Here is an 18,099-nt window from a genome sequence, read left to right on the forward strand (position 1 = left end):
AGCACTTCCGCAAGATCCAGCCATACCACTCCTAGATATATATCCAAAAGAGGCTCAAGTACACAAAAAGGACATTTGCTCAACCATGTTTGTAGCAGCTTTATTTGTAATAGCCAGAAGCTGGAAACAACCCAGATGCCCCTCAACTGAAGAGTGGATGCAGAAATTGTGGTACATCTATACAATGGAATATTACTCAGCAATGAAAAATAAGGAAATCATGAAATTTGCAGGTAAATGGTGGGACCTGGAAAGGATCATCCTGAGTGAGTTGTCCCAGAAGCGAAAAGACACACATGGTATATACTCACTCATATAGACATACAACATAGGACAAACCCACTAAAATCTGTGCATCTAAAGAAACTAAGCAAGAGAGAGGACCCTAACTAAAACGGTCAATCCCCATCCTGAAAGGCAAAGAGGATGGACATCAGAAGAAGAAGAAAACAGGAAACAACCTAGGAACCTTCTACAGAGGGCTTCTAAAAGCCAGAAGAAGAAAACAGGAAACAAACTGGGATCCTGCCACTGAGGGCCTCTGAAAGCCTCTGCCCTGCAGACTATCAAAGCAGATACTAAGCCTGATGGCCAACTGTTGGGCAGAGTGAATATAATTTTATGTAAGAAGTGGGAAATAGTAAGAGCTGGAGAGGACAGGGTCTCCACAAGGAGAGCGACAGAACAAGAAAATTTGAACACAGGGAACTTCCCAGAGACTCATACTCCAACCAAGGACTATTCATGGAGATAACCTAGAACCCCTGCACAGATGTAGCCCATGGCAGTTCAGTGTCCAAGTGGGTTACATAGTAATGGGAAGAGGGACTGCCTCTGACATAATCTGATTGGCCTGCTCTTTGACCACCTCCCCCTGAAGGGGGAGCAGCCTTACCAGGCCACAATAGAGGACAATGCAGCCACTTTTGATGAGAACTGATAGACTAAGATCAGAAAGGAGAGGAGAACCTCCCCTATCAGTGGACTTGGAGAGTGGCATGCATGCAGAAAGGGGAGGGAGGGTGGGATCGGCAGGGGAGGAGGGAGGAGCCTATGGGGGGATACAAAATGAATAAAGTGTAATTAATCAAAAATTTAAAAAAAGAACAAAAAATAAAAAACAAAAACAAGCAAACAAAAAAAAGAGCAGTGCATGGCGAGTGAGAGGAGAGTTGATTAGGTGTCGTTTAGTTAAATGCAGTTGAGTTCAGTCCATTCCACGCAGTTCGGTTTAATTCTCTTCAGTTCGTGGAGTCAGTACAATTCAGTTCATGGGGTGCAGAAGCAGTTTTTCCAAGCAGAGAAATTCAGAAAGATGTCAAAAGAAGCCAATGAGTATCAGTCTGCTTGGAGACGAATTTTGAACGGTCGAGTTGAATCAGCCAGCCAGAGTTCAGAGAAACAAACAAACAAAATACACTAGAAAGGGTGATCTTATTAAGCAGTAAGTCTCACAGGCTGAAAGCATTCTAGGCCTAGGTTAGCAAACGGAGCCTGAAGCTGAAGCCTTCTAGGTCTGAGCTTGCAGATTAGATTGTATAGAAGCTAGAATCTTCCAAGCCTAAGTCTAGGAATAGTTAGATAGAAATACTCTGAGCTCAACCCACTCCATTTATTAGTAAAGCTTGAGCATGGCAAATAACATTACAAAAGACACATCTAAGAGTCACAACTAAGTAAGTATTTCTGAATAAGAATCATGATGCATTAAGGTGATATGGTAGAAACCTCTCATGAATAACTTATCTGTCCCTGTTACACAGAAAATGAGCCCAACGATATAATCCACTTAGTACTATGTTAAAGTCCAGATTCTTATCATTTTATTTTCTTTCATCAAAGCTCGAAAACCATATAGCCTTTCCTTGGCAATCAGAATGAAGAAATATTTGCTCCTAATAGAATTTTTTCCTACCTTTTCTCTGCAAACATTTATAGGACATATGACTTAGAGGTATCTGCTGAAGAACTAGATATTTGTTAAAAGAACAAAGTTATCTATGTTCAATCTTCAAATTTTATTTTGCAGTTTAATCATGACTGAGGAGTAAACTGAAGGAAAGTGGAATTTTATTCATAACCATCTCCTACTGAAGGAAAGGATGGTTCCAATGGTTCTTTCTGGTCTAGATAGCTAACCAAGAAGTCATTTAGCAAAATGGAGATAGTATTTACTTGATAAGTAGGTAAGAGATTTAATATCTTTAAAATATAAATAAACAAACTGCTAAGCACCAGAATAGATTTTGGTAATTAAACATTAGATGTAAGCTTTGGACTACTTCATACTTAGTTATTTGTGCTATTGCATAAAATAAGAATTCTTAGGCTTTAGTGACAAGTAAGGCCAAAGTCTTACGTGTGTGTGTGTGTGTGTGTGTGTGTGTGTGTGTGCATAAATGAGAGAGACAGGCTCAATTATCAGGAAAATATGATTACCAACAAGAATTAGTTAGAGAACATGGTAAAAAAAATGATAAATGTTACAGTTTTAACAAAGATTGACTTAAGTAAAGAACCGGGATTTATTTCATTTAAATCTTCTAACATTTTCAGTGTGCATCAGAACAGTATTTAGGATCACTTTTCTATGAAAGGAAGAATGATGTATTACAAAATATAGTAATTTCCCAATTACCACACAGATACCTGGTAGAAACAAGATTTAAAATTATGAACATCTATAGCAAGAAGTTATCATCTTTGTCAGTGCATTACACTGTCTGAAATGATTACGAACTCATATCTTTTCTGGTTTCCAGGACCATGCTAGCAAAAAGATATAAGTTTCGCTCGCTCTCTCTCTTCTTTCTTTCTCTCACACACACAAACACATACACCAATGACACCAGAATGTAATTATAATTTCCTGTATGTTCTCCTATTGAAAATCATTTTAAGTAAGAATATTCTTCAATTTCTGAACAAATTTCTAAAACATTCTGATTTCTCAGTGTCTTTAGTAGAGCCTTTTATTTTGTATTGCCTTCCTCCTAATACTTAACACATGTTAAATGAAAGAAAATGTCCACATGAATAATGTGACAAGAATATTAAGGAAGTGATGAAGAACAGAGATGTTTAGTAAACACAAAAGAGTCCTAAATCAAATGAAAGCTTATCAGAGGTTTGAAGAAATCAGTTAGCATGTCATTTGAATATGAAGACACAAAAGTAAACATTGTCTCCTGCTTTAGTTTCCTTTGTGACTCACTAGTAATAATATTATATAGTGATTTATTTTGCAAATGACCAAATCTAATTACTTTTAATATTTATGTCACAATGCACTTTAGATACAATTTATCCCTCATTTCCAACATCAACTGAATCATTTCCCAGTATTATGGCTTTTGTCTAACAAGGCTTTGAATCAATAGGCAAATGCATGCATTCATTGATAGATGAGCAAGCATCTTGCATATAACCATATCCTTGTATATTACCGTATCTTATAATCTCAGACATATGATAATCTTATACCCTCTAACTTTTTCCTTCCTATTCATTCCCAATAAAAAATAGTTTTGGGTAAATGGAGAATCCATCAATCCCAGAATAGATACTGGAATACAGAGAGCAATGATGCTCTCACACATAGACAATGTTAGTTGTTTTTAGTGGAGGAAAGGAGAAACTACATAAGGAAACTTCACTCCTGAGCAACAAACTTGGAAAGGACATATGGATGTAGGTTTAACTTCTGTTAATGTAGTTACCTTGTCTACTAGCAAACCCAAGCAAGTATAAAGACTTCAATATGTTCTCCAAAATTGCTCTTGGTGAGAGGAAAGGTCTCATAGCAATACCAGCATTTAATTGTCACAAACTGTACCTTTGAGAAACATAATAGGATGTTCCTTCCTTTAAAAGATGTATAGTAGAGAAGACATCTCCACTCCGTTTGTTATTTGATAAATAGGCAAGATCTTTCTTGCTGAGGTCATTTTGCATTTTATTTTGAGCCAGAAGTCAAACAACATTTGAGACATATAAGTACAAATACAAGTTGATAATGAACTTGGTTGTCTGGTTCAAATATATTCCCTTCTGCTATGTGTGTAGTCTTTGTTAGAGTTGCTAAGTAAAAGTAATGAGCTCTTTTATCTACCTATTGTAACAGAGTCATCATGAGTGTCCACAGTGGCAGATAATAATCACAGAGTATGAAATCTATGATATGCTTACAGCACAAAGAACTTACAGCAAGGGCAGAATTACAAAGAACATGCAATATGTTATGAGCAGCCACACTGTGGGATGGAAAGTATGTCACAGGAAGTTCCCTGGTGGGAATCAGAATGCTGACACTTTAAGACACCTATTTTACAAAGAAAAAGAAGACAGAGTTGTTTTTACTGCCTTCTAAAATGTTATTTTCTGTCTTTTGGTGGAGTCTCATGGATCTGCCAATAAATTCTTTTTCTCTCTTATAAATTCAATCTAAAAAATATTTTATCCACAAATATTTAGGTTTTGTTCAATTAATTTTCTTTACCCGGAGAATCTCCACATGGGGCTCCATTGCAAAAGTTTTGTAATGCAAAGAATAGCTTGAAACTCTCCTGGAATGAACTACTTCAGCATGTGTTCACAAACAACAACACCAACAAAAGAAAAACTATACATAAAATATATGTGTGGACCTTAAGAACTCAGTGTTGGAAAGAGAACCATCCTCAGTCAACAGTAACGGAAGTGTCTTGTGCATCCCCAGTAGTGTCTTAGTACATGTGAGCTATAAAACAGAATCGATGAGGCATCTCCTTCCCGGAAGATCTTATTGGTATTTTTTTCAACCTTGTAATTTCCTAATAAGGCAGTATTTACAGTTTATGTTGTTCTACATTACATTGTGGGGAAAATATGACTTAGTCAACAAATGATGCTGACAAAACAAGATGTTTACCTGTAGAAGAATGAAAATAGATTTTTTTATCTCTCATTTTGAACAAAAAGCAATTCAAAACTGCATCAGTGACCTTAGTTTAAAATCCAAAACACTAATATTGATAGAGAAATATGCTTCAAGATATAGATATAGGTTAGTTTCTTTCTACACAAAATTCTAATATCACAGGAAATAGCCCCAAAATATTAACAAAGGGGACATTATAAAGTTAAAAATTTCTGCACAAAAAGAAATATAGTAATAGAATGAACAGAAAGCCTACAGAATGGGAAAAAAATCATTTTTATCTCTATTTCAGACAATGATTAGTATCTAGAATACATAAAGAACCACAAATATTAAACATCAAAGTAAAGAAATGTTAAAAATGTACTAGTCATCAGATGGGATAATGAATAAGCAAACATATCTCAAAAGAAGAAGCATAAGTGGTCATCAAGCATTTAAAAATATATTCAATAGCCTTAGCCACCATGAAAATGCAAATTAAAATTATGTTGAAATTCCATCTCACCATAGTCAGAATGGTTATCATTGTCAAAACAGACAATATAAATGCTGCTGAGGACATGGGGGAAAAAAGGACCCTTATGCTTTGCTGGTGGGACCCTTATGCTGAAGTAGTACAGCCACTATAGGAAACAGTATGGCAAGTTCTCAAGAAAAGTTAGCAATACAACTACAGAGGGCTAATATCCAGAATATGTAAACAACTCAAGAAGTTAAATAGTAACAAATCAAGTAATTCAATTAAAACATGGGGTTCAGAACTAAATAGAGAATTCTCAATAGAGGAACATCAAACAATAAAGAAACAAAGAAATAATCAACAACCTTACTCATCAGGGAAATGCAAATCAAAATGACCCTGAGATTTCACCTGACAATCATCAGAATGGCTAAGATCAAAATCTCAAGTGAAAACACATGCTTGAAAGGATGTGGAGAAAGGGGAACCCTCCTCCATTACTGGTGGGAATGTAAACTTGTATAACCACTTTGGCAATTAGTCTGGCACTTTCTCAGACAATTAGGAATTGTGCTACCTCAAGATCCAGCTATACCACTCCTAGGCATATATCCAAAAGATGCTCACGTATACAACAGGGACACTTGTTCAACCATCTCCATAGCAGCTTTATTTGTAATAGCCAGAAGCTGGAAACAACCCAGATGTCCCTCAATTGAGGAATAGATACAGGAATTGTGGTACATTTATACAATGGAATACTACTCAGCAATTAAAAACAAGGAAAATATGAAATTTGCCGGTAAATGGTAGGATCTAGAAAAGATCATCCTGAGTGAGGTATCCCAGAAACAGAAAGACACACAAGGTATATACTCACTCATAAGTGGATACTAGACATATAATAAAGGATAAACATACTAAAATCTGTACACCTAAAGAAACTAATTAAGAAGGAGGACTCTGGCTAAGATGCTCAATCCTCATTCAGAAAGGCAAAGAGGATGGACATCAGAAAAGAGAGAAAAGAGAGAACAGGACAGGAGCCTACCACAGAAGGCCTCTGAAAGACTCTATCCTTCAGGGTTTCAAAGCAGATGTTGAGATTCATAGCCAAACTTTGGGCAGAGCACAGAGAATCTTATGAAAGAAATAGGTAAGACCTGGAGGGGACAGGATCTCCACAAGGAAAGCAACAGAACCAAAACATCTGGGCCCAGGGGTCTTTTCTGAGACTGATACTCCAACCAAGGACCATTCATGGAGATAACTTAGAATCCCTGAACAGATGTAGCCCATGGCAGCTCAGTGTCCAAGTGGGTTCCATAGTAATGGGAAGAGGGACTACCTCTGACATGAACTGATTGGCCTGCTCTTTGATCACCTCCCCCTGAGTGGGGAGCAGCCTTACCAGGCAACAAAGGAAGACAATGCAGCCACTCCTGATGAGACCTGATAGACTAGAATCAGAAGGAAGAGGAGGAGGACCTCCCCTATCAGTGGACTGGGGGGAGACTCATAGGAGGAGATGAGGGAGGATGGGATTGGCCGGGGAGTAAGGAAGAAGCTACAGGTGGGAAACAAAGTGACTAAACTGCAATTAATAAAAATATAAATAAGAAAAGAAAAAAGAACTACCACATGGTACCAATTCTAAACACACATATAGCTAAAGAATACTACATAGTATCATTGAGATAGTTATTCACTCTTGTTTACTGTTGCTCCACTCATGATAGCTAGGAAATTTGAATAGCCTACCTGCCATCACTAAAGGACAAGCTAGAACTTTGTATTTCTACTGTAATAAATGGAACTGCAGATATGTACCACTTTTTTCACTCTTTCTACGTGTATTCAGACCATCCAACCTCAGTCATTTTACTTGCACTGAACAATCTTGCTATGCCTTAATTCTTTCTTTCTTTCTTTCTTTCTTTCTTTCTTTCTTTCTTTCTTTCTTTCTTCCTTTCTTCCTTTCTTTCTCTTTTCAGTGTTCCTCTGTGTAGCCTTGGCTGTCATGGACTCATTTTATAGACCATAATGGCATTGAACTCATAGAGATCTACCTGCATCTACCACCCTTCCTGCTTTAAAAAATATATAGATATTTATTTTTTTATTCTATAGCTGTGAGGTTGCCAAATCCCCTGGAACTGGAGTTAAAGACAGTTGTGAGCTGCCATGTGGGTGCTCTTAACCACTGAGATCTCCCCAGCCTCCTCCTGAGAGAACAGAGAATTAAAAATATTTTTTTGAGTTATTGGTTTAAAGTTTAAAGCACATGCCTGAACAAAGGCCAGACAGGTGGAGACATGTCCAGCCACCTGTGGGGAGGAACCAGACTCACTGCATTTTTTTCCTGTCCACTAGAGATACAGTTGCTAGGAAACTGGCCCAGATCACCCCTCTCCTTAGGACAGTCAAACAAGGGAAGCCAGACCATTAATGGTTTGGGGGTCTTCCTATAGCCAATCCAAAATGCAACATTCTCTTTTGTGTTTCAACCAATAGATGCTTGCCAGGCAGGAATTCCCCTGGTTTGGGCATGCTGGGAGGGACTGGAATCTTTATATCAACCACCTACTCTGAGCATTAGGCTCTCTGCTCTCAACCGCTGTGGCAACCGCTGTGTGAGTGTAAGCTATAGCTTGTAATAAAAAGATCATCATGTGTTTAGCAATGGATTCAACTCCTGGTGGTCTTTTGGGGACTCACAAATCTGGCACAACACTCCCACCACCTTTTCTTAAATGTATATAAATTGTTTCAAAGGTATTAATGATTTAGTAACTATCCATTCACCCATTCTATAATCATATACCATTTACTATATACTAGGATAAGAGCTGTGTCCAAGACATTCAGTATCATTCAGGATATGGCAGTAGGCATGAAAGTGGATAGAGAGTTGATATTTGAATATGAAAAAGGTAAAGCAGTTCCCAAATAGCTTTGGTCTGATTTGAGTAATTGATCAACCATGAATGATCTGAGAGACCTTAAAGATGACCAGCATTTTTCAGTTCCAGTCCCAGACTGGTAGAATCCTTAGAGACAGTCCTCAGAGAGCTATCATGACAACTGAATGACAATGTACAGGATGTTACCTATCACCAGAAAGTTGTTCAATAAATATTAGTTTACTCTTCAGTTTTCCCCAGCAACATATGAAAGTGGGAAAAAGGTATGTAGAAAATATGTTAAGGACAGGCATAAGAGGTAATTATAACTTTTGATACATGAGCTTCTCTGTGAAGAGAAAGGCTCACAGACTTTTAGGCAAGTCTGTTTTTCACTTTCTCAGGCCCAACTCTCTACAATGTTAAACAATGCATATCAGGTTACACAAAAACCCAGGTGGTTTGATTTTATTATTTCCCAGATCAAAACTCAACCCCATCTTTCCTTGGAATTCTTTAGTATTTGACTTAATAGCGTTTTCCTTTTCAAGATTAACAATTTTACTTTTTGTGACATAGTCAAATGCCAGTTTCTTATCTTCAGTGTTCACAGGAACACTCTGCACTAGGATGGTAATTACATTTATTTTATAATACTTTGAAAGTAAGGACTTGAGAGAGGGAGAGGAACAGAGAGAGCGAGAAAGAATTTGTCTGAAATCACAGGAAGGAGGGAATCTAAGTAGCGTGGCTGTTGTAGTTGAACTTCTCTGAAGATAAAAATGATGGATATGTTACTCAACATTCTAAGCAAATTCACCAAGAAAAGGAAGTCAGGGTCCTTGGTTGCCTCACTTGAAACAGTGTTGTTCAGTTGTTATTCTCCTCAACTGGCTCCTCCTATGGGAACAATTATGCAATAATCACTTACCAATGGCTGTAGGGAAATGCTAGTGCTGGCCTCTATCTACGAAGGTGATTGTACACCGGATCCACGTTAAGACAATTTTTAATTTCTGTGAAACACATATGAATACGTGGAGCATTTGAAGGATAATTTACCCGTGTGTAAGAACATGCATATGCACTGCATTCAAAATTTCTAATAGGGAAAGATTATACCTTTTTGACCCTGGCCGTGAGGTAATGCTATCTGAGAGCTAAAAACTACTTAAAATGGCCAAAGCAATATGATCTTTGCCAGCTCCAGCACTTTCTAGTGCCAGAGTGGGTTATAGACATAAGAAAAAATGAAAAAGAAAGCATTTCTTTAACTGTGCTCTCTCAACAAAGCACATTTACGACTACACATGCAGCGTTTTCATGACACACAAAATGACCAATGAATTCTGAAGATGAGGTGGCAGCAAATCTTGTAGTGACAGCCAGCTGTGTCAGAAGCTATTCAATTCTGATACTATCTACTGGACTGTAGTCCCCACTTGTGATAAAACTCTCAAGACCTAGGTTGTTTTACCCAGGGCAGCTGACTTACTGCTATAAATTGAGTTCCATGACCCTTCTGAAGCTTCTCATGGCTCTCAGGGAAACACTCACACTTACCATTTATTGTAAAAACATTTACAGATGGTACAGGTGAGAGTTGCATAGAGTTAGGCATGAAAAAAGAAAAAAAAGACAGGAGCCCCTGTGGTCTCTCTGGGCACAGTACCATCCAGTAACCTCTATGAGTTCAGCTATATCAAATCTTTAACTAGCTTTGAAGCTTCTATGGAAGCTTCATGAAGACTCAAATTCATGAATACTAATGATTACTGAAATCATTAGTAATCAACTGAACCTTCACTTCCTTGCTGGATAGCTTTTGTTCAGCCTAATATAAGGTAGTGTCATCTAGGAAGGATGTATTTTTCAATTGAGAAGATATTTCCATTAGATTGGCCTGTAGATGAGTCTGTGGTTCTGTTAGGCCCAGCCTGAGCCTGTCAGGCCCGGGAAGTGCCTAGCTACTTGGGAGATGACTGAAGAAAACTCCTGGAGACCACCATCTATTGATGCAAATGCAAGAGGTTTATTTTAAGCATGGCATGATGGGGTCACCCCTGCTGGTCAGCAAAGAGTGGCACTGGGAGACAAAGGCCTTGGGTTTTTAAATGACAAGGTGTGGGAATTTTCAGGGATTGCAGTCATGGCAATTCAGGATTGGATGAGGTATTTAACTTTTAAAATAATTGGTTGGTTCTGGGCACCTTAGGTCCGGTCAGCCCTGTCGTAAATATCTGATCTTCAAGTCAGTTTGGAATTTCCTGCCATATGAGATACAGCTGCAATTAAAGGTGGGAGAATGATTAACTCATCCTGTGTCTGTTCTGAGGAGTGGGGGCTGCAGGCTTTGGTCAAAGGTCAGGGGCTATTCAGAAGAAAGATTGGGGCCATTTGGCCCAGTTTCCAAACAAAGTTTATCTCACAGGCACTGCCCATGATTTTCTCTCCACCTAGTAAAGATCTCTGCTTGTTCTCTTTCTTATCTCTGCACTCACAGATGGCCAATGTCAGGAACGTCTACATTCCTCTCTTCTCTGGAGAAGCACTAAGAGGCTTTAATTAACATGGGCCTAAAACTTGAAAATATAAGTTATAAGGCAATTAAAAGAAACATATTTTACAAAGTTAGTCCGATTCTTTCAGTACCTTTATTTTTAATGGCTCTTCGAGTAGAAGGGCTTAGCTTACTGTGAATGGTGCAATCTCTCGGCAGGTGATCCTGGGTTGTATAATAAAGAATTCAAGAGCCACAAAGAACAGGCCAGTAAGCAACACTCCTCCAAGGATTCTGACTTCCATTCCTGCCTCCAGGTTGTTGCCTTAGGCTCCTGCCTTAACTTGCCTCCCGCAATGATGGGATGTGACCTGAGTTTTAGGATGAAGTAAACCTTCTGCTCTGAAGGACAGTTTTGGTTAGCGCCTTATTACAGTGAAAAGGAACAAACTAAGACATCCCCCTCTCTCCTTCAGAAAGCTCAAGGAGAGAACTGCCAGTCCCCGACTCAGACTCTCTCTGTAATACTGTCCTGGTTTTTCAAAACTACAAGAATATTCCATGTGCCTGAACTTTAATTATACTAGATTATCTGGCATCAGGCTAGCATTTCCTCTGTCAGAGAAAAATAATTAAAATCTAGATGAATAATTTGAAAAGACCCTTTAAACACTGAGAAAACAATGAGTAGAATCATGATCTGTAAGTGGTAAAACAGCTTTCCGTCAGGATGAGATTTCCAAATCTTAGTGCATGTGAGAAAACATTCAGAAAAGGCAGGGCACTTTCCACTACATTGAAAAGATGGCAGTTAGACACTCAGAAAGGTGGCATACATAATGCCACACAGCAGGGCACCACACGGAACAAAAGGTCTGGTGGTTTGCAGAGGTGTCTCCTCCACTTTGTGTGCGAATACTTACATGTGCAAATGTAAGGTGAGATCTGTAACTTACAAGACAACTTACAAGAAATAGTGAGCTGCAAGAATGTTACGCTGTTGAGCTGAAGACCTCACAGCGCTTTGGGAGATGTTTGAGCTCTACTCAGCCAAAGCTAAAATGACAGCAGTGACTACCCCCTTTTTGTTTCTCTCTCCTCTTTAATCCTCTTTCCCTTTATTTTATAGTCCTCTGAGCTGTTGACTGAGGCAACAAAAGTTTAGGAAGTGTGCCAATATATCACGCTATAGTTTGAATATGATGTTGTACTCCAAAAAATATCCATGTATAAATGGCTTGATTCCACAGATTTTTGTTATTGGTGTGTAGACCTTTAGGCCATTAACAGTATGCTCTTCCTGGTCTTGTGGGACCCTAGTCTCTTCATCTTCTTAGCTTCCTGGTTTGAGATATAAGTGGTCTCTTCTGCCATGTGCTTGCTCCCTGACATTCTATTATTGCTAAACACACAGGACAATAGGACTACTTGACACTGGACTAGAGTTTTCAGAATAACAAGTTAAATCAACTTTTTATCTTTATAAGTATATAGTGTCAGTTACTGTGTTATAGTGGCATAAAGTTTACTGATACATTTAGTATTTATAATATGTTTATTTTATTCTATTCTTTATATGTCACTCATTTTCCTTTCAGATTTTTCAAGGCTGACTCTGAACATTTTTCCTACTTCCCTATCAATCCATATATATATATAATCTTCATTTCATTTGGAATGTGATAAATAGAATAGTATTATTAGTAATTCTAATTATTCCCTAATATAGCCACAGATTGTTAAAATTATGTATATACAAATATTTTTGAACAAATATGCACATATAACTTTCTGTAGCAAGCTCATCATTAGTCAAATCTTGACTTCAGTAATAAGTTAATGAATATTACTGAATTTAACAAATGAATATTAATCATTATCTTAAGTTTTTACTGTTTTTTTCTATCATCTTAAGGTCCCAGAGTTGATTACTTTCATCATCTACGATAAACTTAGAAAATTATTTTGAGTGCTACACAACATACAAAATTTTCTACCTTTTGTTGTTGTTGTTTAGATCATAATATTCTAAATAGACATGTTCAAGGAATATGTTGTAGATATATTCTCATTATAACATTTCAAGTAAAACATTAGTTGATTTATGTATAAAGCAATGCACCTTAATGGAATAAAAACAATAAACAGCCACTATAATAAAGCAAATTTACAACACAGTTTAAGCAAGCATGTTCAAGAGCTGGCTTCTATACTACCAGTCTTTGCTTCTTGTTTGGTAGACCATTTAAAACAGTATCAGGGTGAGACTGTATTAAAAAACCTCAAACAATTTAATATTTTTTAGAAAGAAGAACTTTAATGGAAGCTACTAAGTGAAATAGCTAAAAGGAAGGTTATATGGTTGAAGCCAAAAGAACAAAAACTAAACTCAGGAAGCCTCTGAAGTGTGCGCATCTACTTTTTTCTCAATTCCCCCACTTCTGTTTAGAACAGTACCCAGGGGGGCGCCGCTGAAGAGCTTAATCTCAAAAAATAAGATGATTTCAGTGTCTTCTAGCCTCAATACTTATTTTTTGACACATTGCATATTGATTGTATGAATTACAGAGTGTTTTGTTGTTGTTGTTGTTTGCTACCTGTTATGTTTTTAGCGTTGAGTTCAGCAGTGCCTTTTCCATGATTAGTTACGTGATCAGAGGGATCATGTCAATTTATTGCTTGGGGTCAGTAGGGACATTTTAAAATGCAGATAGATTCTGTAATTCCACTAGAATAAAATGTTCCATTGGTAGTTTAATGAAAATGACCCCTGTAGGCTCATATGTCTGAGTAATTGATCCCCAGTTGATGCAGCTATTTGGGAAGGAGTAGGGGGTGTAGCTTTTCGGAAAAGGTGTGTCAAAGGGGACAGGCTTAGAGGAATCAAGGGGGATTCCCAGTTTGCTCTCTCTGCTTCATGCTTCTGATGAGATATTGGCTCTTGGCTACTACTCCAGCACCACACTTGCCTGCCTGTGCCACAATCCTACCCTCTGAAGCTGCAAGCTCCCTTTAAACGTTTTCCTTTAAAGTTGCATTGGTTACGGTGTCTCTTCACAGCAATAGAAAGCTAACTGAGACAGTCCCTGGATTCTAACTCTTTATTTTGCACATTAAAGATTTCAGAGGGAAATTCCAACACAGAATTCATTCAAATTCATTTCTCTCTCTGGTGCTGACAGAGAACATAAAGGTGAACGTTCACTCCTTTAAATTAGTGGCAACTGATATAAAATTTAAGATCCCTTTGAAATGCAGAAAATATTCAATCTCCAGACCATCTGCAGCAAATTTACAGCAAACCCTCATGCATCCCCTGTAACAATTTTATGCCACAAACTAGGAATTTCTCCAAAGTTACAATTATATGATGCAAAACAGGTAATTTTCACCCCGATCTCGTGTTTTCATTCCAGGTCTTAGTTAATGGAGCCGTGATGGCTGCTGTTTGATGAATCAGCTTTCCTGTTAACTAGAGGTGCAGGGCCATCATCTAATGAAAACACTCTGTGTTTTATGGCTCCCCAGGCTGCAATTCTGCATATTAAAATAGAATTTCAATCTCACTGTTAGAAATAAAATCAAGCCCAGCATCTGTGGTTTGAACAGAACTGAGAAAAATGCTGCTCATTTAATCTTAACAATATTTTTCATGCTAGACAGTATAAAAAAAGAGGCCTTAGATATAATTTAAAATGCCTATAAATTAGAAATAAATTCATAGAAATCAGCATAATAGTTCAGTGCACGGGTTAGTTTCTAACATGTACAAATTTGACTGCTGAAAGTTTTCTGTTCCAGTTAGAAGTTTGGCAAAATATTCACAAATAGGGACTTCCTGCCGTTCCTCAAATACCTCTGGTTCCAGATCACTATTATTCTTCTTGCTGCAAGTGGTGAGCATCTCTGACTCCAGTTTTGCTGATAACTTCAGCTTTGTTCATAATTATGTTCCTCTACACTCAAGATGGAGAGCTCATTTGACAGCTCAGAGTCAAAGTTACAACAGCAGATACATCAAAGAATTGGACATTCTCAGTCTGATGCTTTCACAATCCCATTCACACAGACACATCAGGGTCAGAATAAAGCAGAATAGCAGACTTCCTATACATCAAATTTCCCATGGATTATGGGTAATTAGGATTAACAATAAGCCATATGGAGTATGCTCAATATTTTTTAGCTTACTCTTTCTTCTTGCTCTTTGTTCATAGCTCACTTGCAAACACAGGCATACACCACAGTCCATGGGAACTAATCAAGGAAGCGTTTTAATGAAATTTTTTTCAGTAAAGTTTCATTTCAAGACAATATAATACAATAAATATAAATACAATATCCAATTTTGGATGTTAAACACTTCCTCCATACCTGGCTAAAGCCATTGCATAGACTTCACCTTCTGCAGTTCTCAGGAATCGTAAAATTCATGCATGTCGTAAATCATATACATTTAACAAGTTTAAGTAAAATTCAGAAAGCTTAAGCAGCTTATGCGGTATATGCCTGATAAATTTAGAAATAATATTAAAACTGATGTTTTGAATTCTGAAAATATTTTCATAAATATTTTAATCATACTGATAAATTGCTATACAAAATGATGTGTCTTATAACAGTTTCATATATATTGTACTTTTCTCATATCAATTTTAAATCATGGGGATCTATCATAGCTGGCATTTTGACCTCAGGGGCACATGATCTCATGAAAAAAAAAAGTATTTTGAATACAGGTAGAAAAACACTGGGATGGTGGTTCATGTTTACTCTCATTTGATTTTCTTTTTAAAGGTCTTCTGGTTCTTCCTCATTCTTCATCTTAAAGATTCTTTGTTTCTTATCTTCCTATCCTAGAGTATTCTCCTGGCTTCCAGAACTGTCCTTCTGGGTACCCTTTACAGAATCAGTCAGTGAGAAAGTTTTACATACATTACCACATCTATTCATCAAAACATCTATGTAATATGGATTATTATTGTTCTGGGTTTTTTTGGAATGAAAAGATCCCTTGGAAAAAATAAACTATAGTCCTGTTGTAAAACCATCTGCCCGAATATAATTAGCTTAATGTAAAATGGATAGAGTTGAAGAATGAAAAACAAATTGTTATCTGGTACCAAGAAGATTAAAAACTATAGATTTTTTTTTGTTTTTTGTTTACATTTCTGTTTAATTCATCTCTCTTACAATTCAGTGACACACCTGAGAGTTTTAGTGTCTTCAATATCAAATACTGATTCAGGGCCAGAACACTCTCAGCGTCTTCTGTTCTGTGACTTCAAAAGGTATTTTTTATATTTTATTTTATTAGCTTTCTTCTTAAATGCTCAATTTAATCAGACCTCTAGAGAACAATGTTGTAGCCTGAAGTCCCAGCATCAACTGCTTTGCCCCAGTTCATTTGACTGTCACCAGTCTTCCAAGATTCTTCTCTCTCTCTCCTCCTACCAACCTCGCAGCAACACATAGTATCCCCAAATCATCAGATCACCAGGCATGGTGTTGGAGACTTTAACTTATGAATATGAAAGAAGCTAATCTGCAGAAGAGGCCATGCTCTTAATGTGTGAGGGCGAGGGTAAAGATGTTCTAGGAACAACTTACTACTCATAGTGTGAATTCTTTTGAACACAGAACACCCTGTCATTCACCCTGTCACATTTTCCCAGTCAAGTGTGGTAAAGGAACACACTTAAAATAAATTAGTACACACTTAAGATAAATTAGTAGTTATAAAGAGAAGCAGGCAAATTCTTTAAAGACAAGACCATCAAGGAGAAAAGCTGACAACTTAGTCCCTTTTCTCTTTTCCTCAGTAAGCAAGAGGATTTCAGAACAAGAATTTAATGTGTCCACTAGAAAAAAAAAAACATCGTATGTAGGGTGTCATTAGCTACCTCTTTCTATTTTGTTATCAGTAATCAAACCATGGTGCATTAATTTTCAAAGTGAAGAATCTCTCTATACAGCATAGTAACCAACCAAGAATACTGTCCTAATAATTAATTTAGTGTTTCCAACCTATAAAAAACAAAATGAGAAAAGTTGTTGTAGCACATCATTGTGAGATATATAACAGATCACTGTAAGTGAACTTCATATCTTTATCAATATTCCATATAAACTAGAGTCACCCTGTTAAACACAATCAATCAATGATTTATGGAGCATTTATAAAAATATTTACATAGTAATTTACACTCAAATGTGACTCGACCTTATTGTAGAGTGATAAAAATTAAAGACATCTCTATCTCTTCTGTGTGTATTTAAAAAATTGGCGTATGTTGAATGCTTGTGGATATAATTAGTGTTATAGTGGGTAAATTGATTTTGAAGTAAAGAATAAATAATAGTCTTGGGTGTGTTTGTACTTAGACTTGTTGTGAGGTTGTAGAAAGTTGTATATCTGTGCTTCTATGTATGTATAAAATGTGATAAATTTAACATAATGAATGGGATGCAATTCCACAATTTCTAGTATTCAGATGTGAAATCCACAAAATTATGAAAATGAGAAGTTTTTATAACTCATTGATTAGGAGCTAAGTTTATAAAAGGAATTTAAATGGTCTTGTGTATGCTACTACTTATTTATGTTTAGTTCTAAAAACATGAATGTGTTTACTTAGAGATGCTACGTCAAGCCACAAAGGGCTATCACATGATGTAAGTACCTCTGTTAGCATTTTTCTGAGATTCAAAATTTCAGAACTCTGTTACAACTCAGATTCTACAGAGTCTTCGCAAAGACCGTCAAGCTTCATCGTGGGTGTGAGACAGAAGAGAGGAAAAATAAGGCCACAGGAGACTGAAAACTGGAGCCTTCAAGATAAGCTAACAAACACTGGTTCAAGGAAGCCTTGGAGAAGTATCAATGATTCTGTAGCATCAATGGAGCTTGCAACTTGTTTTGCCAATAATTAAGGAATTGTCTAATAATGACTTTGGTAGAGAGTGTTTGGGACAGAGGAAAAGGAATATTGAGTTTTCTGATCCTTTAGGGTTTTTTTCTGTAAACAGTAATACAAAAAATATAATCATAGCATCTACATGATTAGTGTGTTATGAATATTAACCATTTCACCTACACATAAATACCCTAAGAAAGTTCCTAAGGTACTATAGCATATGTTATAGGTAAACAATAAATATATGTGTGTGTGTTTCATTGCCATTATAGCAGAAAGACTCATTAATATATCAAGAATAAGAATCAAGACACAGTTTAAGGGAAATTATAGAGACAGTGACAATGAAAAGCACAGTTAAGGACAGAAGCCAATGTCAAAGTAGACCCTAAAGCTAT

This window comes from Meriones unguiculatus, chromosome 12 (genome assembly GCF_030254825.1).
Source record: "Meriones unguiculatus strain TT.TT164.6M chromosome 12, Bangor_MerUng_6.1, whole genome shotgun sequence".
Lineage (NCBI taxonomy): Eukaryota > Metazoa > Chordata > Mammalia > Rodentia > Muridae > Meriones > Meriones unguiculatus.